The sequence below is a fragment of the Manacus candei genome, unplaced genomic scaffold (assembly GCF_025592945.1).
Source record: "Manacus candei isolate 608988 ecotype Guabito, Panama unplaced genomic scaffold, ASM2559294v1 h1tg000060l, whole genome shotgun sequence".
Taxonomy (NCBI): domain Eukaryota; kingdom Metazoa; phylum Chordata; class Aves; order Passeriformes; family Pipridae; genus Manacus; species Manacus candei.
The window spans coordinates 8,289,994-8,299,061 of NW_026138108.1; the positions used below are offsets into that span (position 1 = coordinate 8,289,994).

The following is a 9,068-nucleotide window of genomic DNA, read 5'->3' on the forward strand; positions in this document are numbered from 1 at the left end:
GCTAATGTGAGTGATGAGAGTAAGGTGGTGTTTGAGCCAAGAAAGTTGAGAATATTTAAAGTAAAATTATTTGAGCATGATGATGTTTTACATCTGCTCCTCCAAGGTGTTTGTAATGTCCCAAGATAAGGCCCTAAACACATATCTGGATCACAAGTTGTTAAGAAGAAAACCTATATTTTATCAATTCATATATGCAGACTATAAGTAGTAAAACCCCTAAATATAGGATAAAATTCTGTGACACACTCACTGTATGTAAAATGTGCTATATCATGCTGTGGCTTCTTGTTCTAGGACAGAGACTGTCACAGAAGAAATCTCAAGTTCAGAAAAGAGCTTGAGTTCACAAATCACAATTTGTTTCAACATCAACTTTTCAGTTGTCCAGTTTCACTACTCTAGGAGCATACTGATAGAGCTGTCTGCACAGTCTTATACCTACACAAGGGAACATTGCATTTTCCTAACTAGTAGCTGTGTTCACATCCATAGGGAGTGGTACAGACCAAGTTTTATCAAAAATAAAAAGCCTGAACTATCTTTTGAATTCCATGTTGCCTATTTTCCAAATTTAACAGCAAGGATTTACACCAAGTCTACCAATTTCTTGACTTCTCTCACATGATGAGATTTAACCATAAAAGAATCTTCTTTGTTTTTCTAAGTTTAAATCCAGGTAGTGCATGCTGAAAGACATCTATTGCTTACGCATTTTACAGGCCAGTTACCTGTTGTTGCTTCTGTATATAAATTTGTATAGTCATACACTTATATATACACTTACATTTAAAATAAAGCCAATCCTAGATCTCTTGTAAATGAAGCTATCTGTTTTTCCTTTCTTATAGAAAGTTTTGTCTCATCATCCCAGCACCGCTTCCCACCTGGGCAGTGGCTTGAACAGACAATGATTCTGTAGGCTCTGGTTCCATTCACTTGAAAAGCCACAAAATTGAGCCATTGTTGAGAAAGTCAATTATTCAAAGCTGTGCAGCTTAAGGGCCAGAGGGTACTTTTTTTAGGGTGTGGTATTGCTATGGCCAGAAGTTTTGGTGGTGCTTTTTTGTTTCGTTCTTTCTAAAGATTAGGTAGCCTCCCCCGCCTTTGTAGTTGTTTGAAGTGACCAAAAGGGTTGGGTGTGAGGGAGAACCACACTCCTAAATATCAAATACACCCCTATCCAACATAAAATCTGAACCAACAAAGACAGAACCACTTCTTTGCAATTTAGGGATGCTCATTGCTGAGCAGGACCAAGCACAGGGTTCTTTAGATTTAAATTTTTTAAGGCCTTTCCTGACACATGGAAAGATACTTGAATAGAAGATGTATATTTATCATACATACACAGTTTAAAAGCTCACTCAGTCTGATGGATGGTATATTGGAGACTTAACTATATTTTAGTATCTTGAAATCATTCCCATAGATATCTATTTCAGTTACTGCAAACATTTAGTTCAGAGCATAAATTAGGGTGCTACCAAAGAGAGATTTTTGACCCTAAGCCTCCAGCCCATGCAGATCACGAAACAAGGACAAACTAAATGCCCAGAAGACACAAGTTGCCCTCCCTACTTTTTCAGCCAAGAAGGTGAAAGGATGATCTCCATGGTAAAGCTTGGGCAGCCTCCTGTAACATGCACTAAGTAGCTTGCTGTCCCTTAGTCTCTGTTGGCAAAGGCTCCCATGGAACAGCAGTGACAGGAGAAGTTTGAAGAGCTCGTGAGGTAATGCCCATAGGGAGGAGAGAGGCTGTGGGATATAGCTACAGTGCTGTGGAGATACCTCCAAACAATACTGAGAAAGAAGGCTCAGTTGCCCTGAGAGCTGAGCAGCCAGTGCCCTCAGGAGCATCACCAAAAGGCCTTACTTTACAAGAGAAGATAGTCTGGCTTTAGAGTTTAAGTGCAGACCAGGGGTTGATGTTTCACCATCATCATCTTACTCCACAAGCTGTCTTGTTTTCAGCTTAAAAAAAAACACACCACAGAGTCAAATCCACAGAAACAACCATAGACATACTTACACAATCTCCTGGTTCATGATAAAAAGCCATGGCCTTCCTTTCGTGCACTGGAGCTGCCACCTTCTCTTCCTGTCTCAAATTGCTCTCCACTGTAGTGATTAGTTAGTGAGGTACACTGTCTTCATGTTTGTCAAGCACCATCTAAAAACTATGCTCCACAAGCTGCTGAATGCAAAGCCCAAACACCAACTTCTGTGTGAAAGGCACAAAAAAGTAGATGCTCCCCTTCAACAGCCACTCCTAAATACTTCCCAAGGTTGGTAACGTAAATCTAACCCACCTGTGCAAGCTGGTAGAGAAGCACAGGTTGTGCTTGTCAGCGCTAAACAGCAGCGGAAGGGGAGCAATAAACAAACACAAGAGAAGCTGTGACGGAGAAAAGCTATCCTTCTCACAATCAAGGCGATGGCAAAACTCCCAACAAGAAGCAGTGTTGCATCCTGCATCAGCAGCCAAGAGCTCAGTGCAATAATCTTACTATTCCTGTGCCTTCCTGTGCAGCTTTCTAAAGAAAAATTCCCAGTGCATTCCTTACACAGCGTGTCCCTTATCTTCTTACTAGAAACACAAGGAAATTCATTGCTCCCAGACCCTGTGCTGTAACGCTGATCACATTTCAGTCCAACTGATAAATAAAGAAAAGCCTTACATAACAGTCTTCGTTCAAGACACTTAAATCTGCAGCTTCAAATCCGCTTTATGTACTTTCAGTCACATAAAAGTAACTTTCCCTTAGAAGAAAACTGAGGATGGTAGAAAAAGCCAGTGTATTCTCCTGGCCCATTTAACAAATGAAACACTTACTTTCTGTTTGGTGTAAAGTGACAGCTGGCTTATTAGAACTGACACTGATCCTCCCGAGAGGATTTCAGGGAGCGAGTCACACAGGTGAAGGTCAAAACAGCAAAGGAATTAAATGAGGGGAGGAAGGAAGCAGCTTTCTCTTAAGGACAAAAATTAGCTAACAGAAAAGCTATTCCTAATGCAGGCCTCACTGGTTGGAAATACAGCACCTGCAATATGTTCTGTTCTGGAGAAATGCTTCCAAGACACTTTTTTGAATTTAAGTTTTTATACCTTGTCACCAGCCCTGCATGCTGCTGTCAGGACCCCAGTGCAGGTCTCGCCTGCAATAAGGGCTCTGTAAACGCAGTCTGTGCCATGTCACTGCCTGACTTATGCAGTGTCAAAGGCAACACGTAAAATATTCTTATTTATGAATCATACATCAATTCTGACATATATGAAAAGGATAATTAACATGGAATGACATTAACATGGAATGACACATTTTTTAAAGTGAAGGAGATGTACTGTCTCGATGAATTTTAACTCCTGCACCAGGCACACACAGCTGGCTGCAGAGCTGCATGAGTTCTCTGGCTCCCTCAGCAGACCTTCAGCAGGTCAAAGGAATTAAGAGTTTAGCCAAGAGATGATCAGTTTTCACCAAGGTTTGTTTAGCACTCCAGCTTTTGCCTCCCTGTGTTTAGCCCTGGAAATGACCTCCCTGCAGCAGGACCTTGGCAGCCACTGCACCGCAGCAAAATCTGGGGAAGGAAGATTACATCCTCACAAGGGGAGGCACAAAGCTGGTGAGAGAGGGTGTATCTGTTGCGTGGCTCTGGAGAGAAATGGGGGTTTGAGCCCTGCCAAAGTCAGAATTCCTGTCTCAGGCGAGGTGTACCATCTTCTTGTGGCAAATCCTTAATGGGAGTTAGAGCCCATATTGCTCAGATGGTCTGACTTTTATTCCTTTTCGTGTTTACTCTCCTGAAATTACAACAGTGAAAATAAAGCAGCACATTTTTACTAACCCTGACTCCACTGCACTGAGAAGGGTGGCATATCTGTGTCCCAGTAGACAAATCAAGGATGTGAGTGCTGGTGCACATGAAAATGCTTCAACTAGGCCAACAGTAAATGATTTTGGTGTGAGCCATTCCTTGGGAGACCCCACAACCAGTGAGTTTGTTCTCCTTTCACACTTTGAGAGAACAGAAGAGCAGCTGAAAGTGCTGAGTTCAACCTTAGTCAGCACAGCTCCCTCTGGAAAACTATTACTCTGAATATTTCAGCTCACTTCCTGCACTAGTTTTAAGTCCTTCCTAACCAAGAACTCAAAAAGAATCAGGGTGAGCTGTTTCTGGCTGAAAGCGACCCATCACCATCTGGGCGTTTTGAGCTTTCCTAACAATTCTAGAACTCAGTGAGCTGCATTTGGATTTGCAAGGAGAGGTCACTAAATTAAATCTGGCAGGTGCCAGCACCTCTGGTTGTAATTTCAGTCCTCTCCAGGCACACTTGTATGACTCAAGGTCCCAGGTTTAATTATTCTTTCATGTAGATATGACTTACTTAAAACTACAAGTTTTAAGTACTAGTCTGGCCTATCCTGGCCAGAGTCAAATTAATAAGGCTCTACTGACTACATTAGGGCTCTGCTAGGGTGACACAGTGACAGAGTCTGGGTTGTGAGCATATAAAACCAGCATAATTTCTCTAGAAGTAGCTTTTCACTGATCTCTGTTAGGTCTGACCAAAAAGTTTTCTCCGTAACTCTAAATTATTACAATTTTGATGAGTTGGCATTCTGACATCAGAAATTATCATGTACAGCTCCATGTGAGAGAGCTCAGGACCACCAAAACCTGGCTGTTGTGACTTGATCTAACTGAAGATGAAGGTACAAAAATAAGCATGTTTGGGAAGAAATTTTTGACTCCTGAAATGCATCAGGCAAGTAATTTGGTTTGTTGAATGCTGTGGTCACTTTTCAGATCTAGGCATGACATACAGAGCAGTACATAACCCTTTTCCTCCTAAACACAAACAGTAAGAAGAGAAATGTGTTGTTGAATGGTTCCTCTACAATCAGGGGGGAAACTACAACTATTTAGGCCACCAGACATGGCGCAAGTGGCCCTGCGTCTCCACAGGAGCTCCCAAGGAAATGTTTCCCAACCATTTCTGGCTGTGCCACAGGTTTTTCCTGTATGACAGGAGACCTGGACAGGTTCAAATTCACAAAATGTTATAAATTTGCTAGGTGACTAAGAGTGACACAGAGCAGGTGTATTATCCCAATATGTCACAACCTTCCCAGAAAAATATGAGTCAGAAATCCAATTTCCAATTTTCAGTGCTCCTTCAAATCACTCCAAGCAGATTTGAGTTGGTTGCCAGGTTATTAGTTTTTGTTTGGCAACACCTCTTCCTTATGCTAACAAGATCCATACAGGAGTGCCTGGATGTCAAAGGTACACTCAGAAATATGCACAGAAGAAAGGGAGGATCAGAGAAGTTTGGCTTAGCCATAAAGGTTTGCAGAGTCTCAGATCTTCTCTTCTGATCCACTCCAATTTCAATCAACAGTTTTAATTCTGATGCTCTGGATAATATGCTGAGCCTGAGCACATATCCATGGAAGACCCCAAGGAATAGGTATAGGTAATCAAATACATTCCTCTGCTCTGCACAATTTCTATGAAATACCAAAAAAAGCCACTTGCATACTAGTCACACTTAATATAGAGCACTCACTCAAATAACATGCTTAGGTAGAAATGAACTAATAACTAGGTCTAATCTCCTTTAAAGGTCACAAGCCTGCTAAAATGTTTTCAATGCATTTTCAAGTATGAGCCTACCCAAAAGTTGTGGATCTCTTTCCTTCTGCTGAGTTCACAACACGAGGTGCTTTCCCTCCCTGCAGAGCTTCACCTGCTGAAGTTCAGGCCTTCCTAGGGCTTTTTCTTTGCAATCTGATGTCTGCAGAATGAGTGTCTTTCCACCAGACCATCTGTCCCCTGCTACCTCCCACTCCATCGACCTCTGCAGACAGAGGGATAGAGTCCAGAAAACACAGGAGCGATAGCAGGGAAAGAACTGAGCTACTTGACTTGTAACTAAGCACAATCCGTTTAGAAGTCCAATTAGAAAAGTTATGGTTAATCCCTGCTTGGGAGGGAGATACAGAGACAGGCAAGCAGGCAGGAAGAAGCAAGGAAGAAATCTTGTTTAAGAGATAAGAACAACAGTATCTAATCCCAGCTGAAGTTCTTTCCTTTATGCTTAACAGAAATTCACTCCATTGGGTCCTCTGGGCCATTAATTTTCTCTTCCAAACTAATCTAGCTTTCATCTGGTGACCTGCATTATTCAAAGTGTCTCTTCCAGCAATCAGGGAGAGAGCACAGGTACATGTCCTCTGAATTTCCTTTCAGATAGCACTTCTACCTCTGACGCTCTCAGAGACACCCATGAAGGGCTGAGACCCCCTACACCCCAAAACATTTCCATATGGACCAGTGCCAGGTATTTTATGGCCCATTAACACCAGGTAGCTACCTGGGGAGATGACTGAAGAATGAAGAATGGAGTTAATTGGGCCAGGTACACAGGAGGCAAAAGAAAGTTGGCACGCGGTCTCTCATGCCACTCTAGCTGATTATACCGGTAGTAAACCTTGCACTCTGAGACCACATTTGCTTTCCAGGCCCAAGAAAAATATGTGCTTCCTCCTGTGTTCATTAAGTAGGTATGAAGACTGGTATGCAACTCCTGCAGGAGGAAAAAAGAGCTTTACATGCCTGTGCCATCCTGTATGTGCCTTTCCAGCAACTTTCTTCAAGCTCATTTTATTTTCTCTTTGATCACCAGAAATTTCTGCCAGAAATGACACATTAAGCATTTGGCATTCAGAAAAAAATAAATAAAAAAGGTCAGTGGGTAAAAAGCACATCGACACACAGAATGATAGTCGTAAAGAAACCAGGAGCAATGTCAGTGCCCTTTGGAAAAAAAATTACATAGGCCAAAGGATGACTGCCAAAAAATACTAATATCTTTTATTAGACAGAGCATGTCTTAACCCCATTTTCCTTAATGTTTTAATACACATTTTACCTCATATGACACTGATGAAAATTTAAAGCCAGCTCAAAGAGTACAAGGGTGTATGAAAGAAGTAAAGAAACATTTGGATTTCATCTTTACCAAAGAGGAGGAAACAAATCTTTGTTTGTTAAGGATTGTAAAGTGCTAACAATGTGTTATTTATTTTTCAGTCTTCCAAGTATCCTCTCTACATACAGACATGTAGACCTACCAAATCCATAAAATATTTTGTTTGTCTTTTCCTACAGATGCAGCACAGTTTCAACCTCCAACACAGTGTGCATGGTTCTTTGTGAGATTTTCAGCAAACAAAATCAAACTGTCCAAGGACTGAAGTCCTGCAACATGAAACTGCAAAAGATTTTTGAAGTAAATACTATATTCATGTGTCAATGAATTCCAGCAAAATTAATCATGCATATTTACCTGTATGTAAAGATTCTTGAACTATCAAACCTCAGATAGGTGGGGTTTTACACAATATTATGAAAATTAAAACAGATTTGCTGTTATTCTAGTATCTATTAGCTTTGACTTTAAACTACATGGTTCATTTAGTTAAAGAAAGCATGAATAGAAAAAGCAGAGAATAAAAAGTTTTTTATGAAAATGGCCCTATTTTAGAAGGAACCTGGTACAACTGACTTTACACCGCCAACACACTTCCACACCCCATCTGGATATAAACCACTTTAAACAAAAAACATAGATATACCATTACAGCTCTTTTTGGTCTGTCTGTAGAAACTGCCACATGTGCAACTGAGAAAAAGTATCTAACCCAGTAATAGCTTTCCCTTTCCAAGAGGAAATATTTGCCTCAGCGTACGCAAGTTTTAGAAATACAGAAATGAGTTCCTAAAGGCTGAGGTATGTTCACTTACCATAGACATCAGATAAGACCATTCACATAAAGTGAAGATATGGTTCAAAATAAGCAACAACACAAGAATGTGTGCTAAGATACAGAAACACAAGCCTTGAGCAGCAGAAGAAAGCATTCTGAAAAACCATGTTATCACATACATATTCACCTCCTTTTTCACATTCAAAGCATATGAAAGTTCCAGTCCAAAATACATTGACAGAAAAAGTTGCTCAACTGCTTAAACTTCACACTGAACACACTCACTACCCTTACAAAGTACCAGTACAGATTTAATTTCACAGACAGCTCAGAAGACTATGGACAAATATTATCACCCAATAGTAATTACCACTTGCCCTCATTTTCTTTCTGCATATACCAACAAATATCCTTTTTCTGCTTTTCCAGCTGAAGCAGCCAATTACCTGCTGTGCATTGTAAGCTCCTGTCCACATTCCCCAGGAAACGGATAAAGCGCAGTGCAGCGCAGTGAGGAGAGATCACTCAGATGCAAAATAATTCTGAACTTACTCAAAGTCTCTCCACTGCATTTGCAGGCTGAGCTATGTGTTAACTGTATTTATTCACTACTGAAAGACTACACTTTACAGTTATAACCCTGGCAAATACAGAGCATTTAAATAATTCTGTTTTTGCTTATCTGCACAAAGGGGTTTTAGTCTTCTAGCACAGCTGTACACAAAAGAATAGAGTGCCATTTCAAACCAAAACTCTTGAAGTTACTACTTACCAGCTTGTGATTATATATTCAATAAGCCCGATGAGCTGAAAAGATTTTGTTGCAGGAGACAAAAGTTACAAAAAAGCAGGCAAAGTTAACAAAAATGAAAGGAAACTAGCATAAATCCTCTCCTCATTCATCTAGTCAAATGTTCCTGAAGACTAAAAAGAACCTTAAAGAAAGTGCTCTCAGCAAAGACTACATCCTCTTGTCAGTCAAACCCTGCATAGTTTCAGCTAGGCATCCGTCCAAAAAGACATGGAATTATTCTATTTTTGTCTCCCAATGCAAGTGGAAACATTTTTACAGATTTGTGGTGAGGATTTCAATTTTTGTAGTGGTCAGCTAGTAGAGGAATGTAATTAGAGACCCTGATAAATGTAAGACAGTCCAGAAAGGAGGAACTGGATAAATCTGGAGATAAATAACAATTCCATTACAATACAGTCTGATCTAAAAGCTCAGTGAAAACTTTTAACGAGGTTAAAAATCCAGATGTGGTTTACTGGAAAAAAATTGTAAAAACT

The 9,068-nt window shown here is 40.5% G+C and overlaps 1 protein-coding gene across 2 annotated transcripts in view; it reads right to left on the minus strand.

Annotated features, from left to right (window-relative positions):
- INSC (INSC spindle orientation adaptor protein) overlaps positions 1 to 8,744 on the minus strand; it is a 137,526-nt gene extending 128,782 nt beyond the window's left edge. Inside the window, exon 1 of one of the 2 annotated variants that reach the window (XM_051804392.1) lies at positions 8,551 to 8,744. The gene's annotated coding sequence lies outside the window, so the exon portion shown is untranslated. Of the gene's footprint in view, positions 1 to 2,032; positions 2,173 to 8,550 lie in introns of those variants that run through there. The other variant, XM_051804393.1, reaches the window with a different exon arrangement.
- Between the last annotated feature and the right edge of the window lie 324 nt (positions 8,745 to 9,068).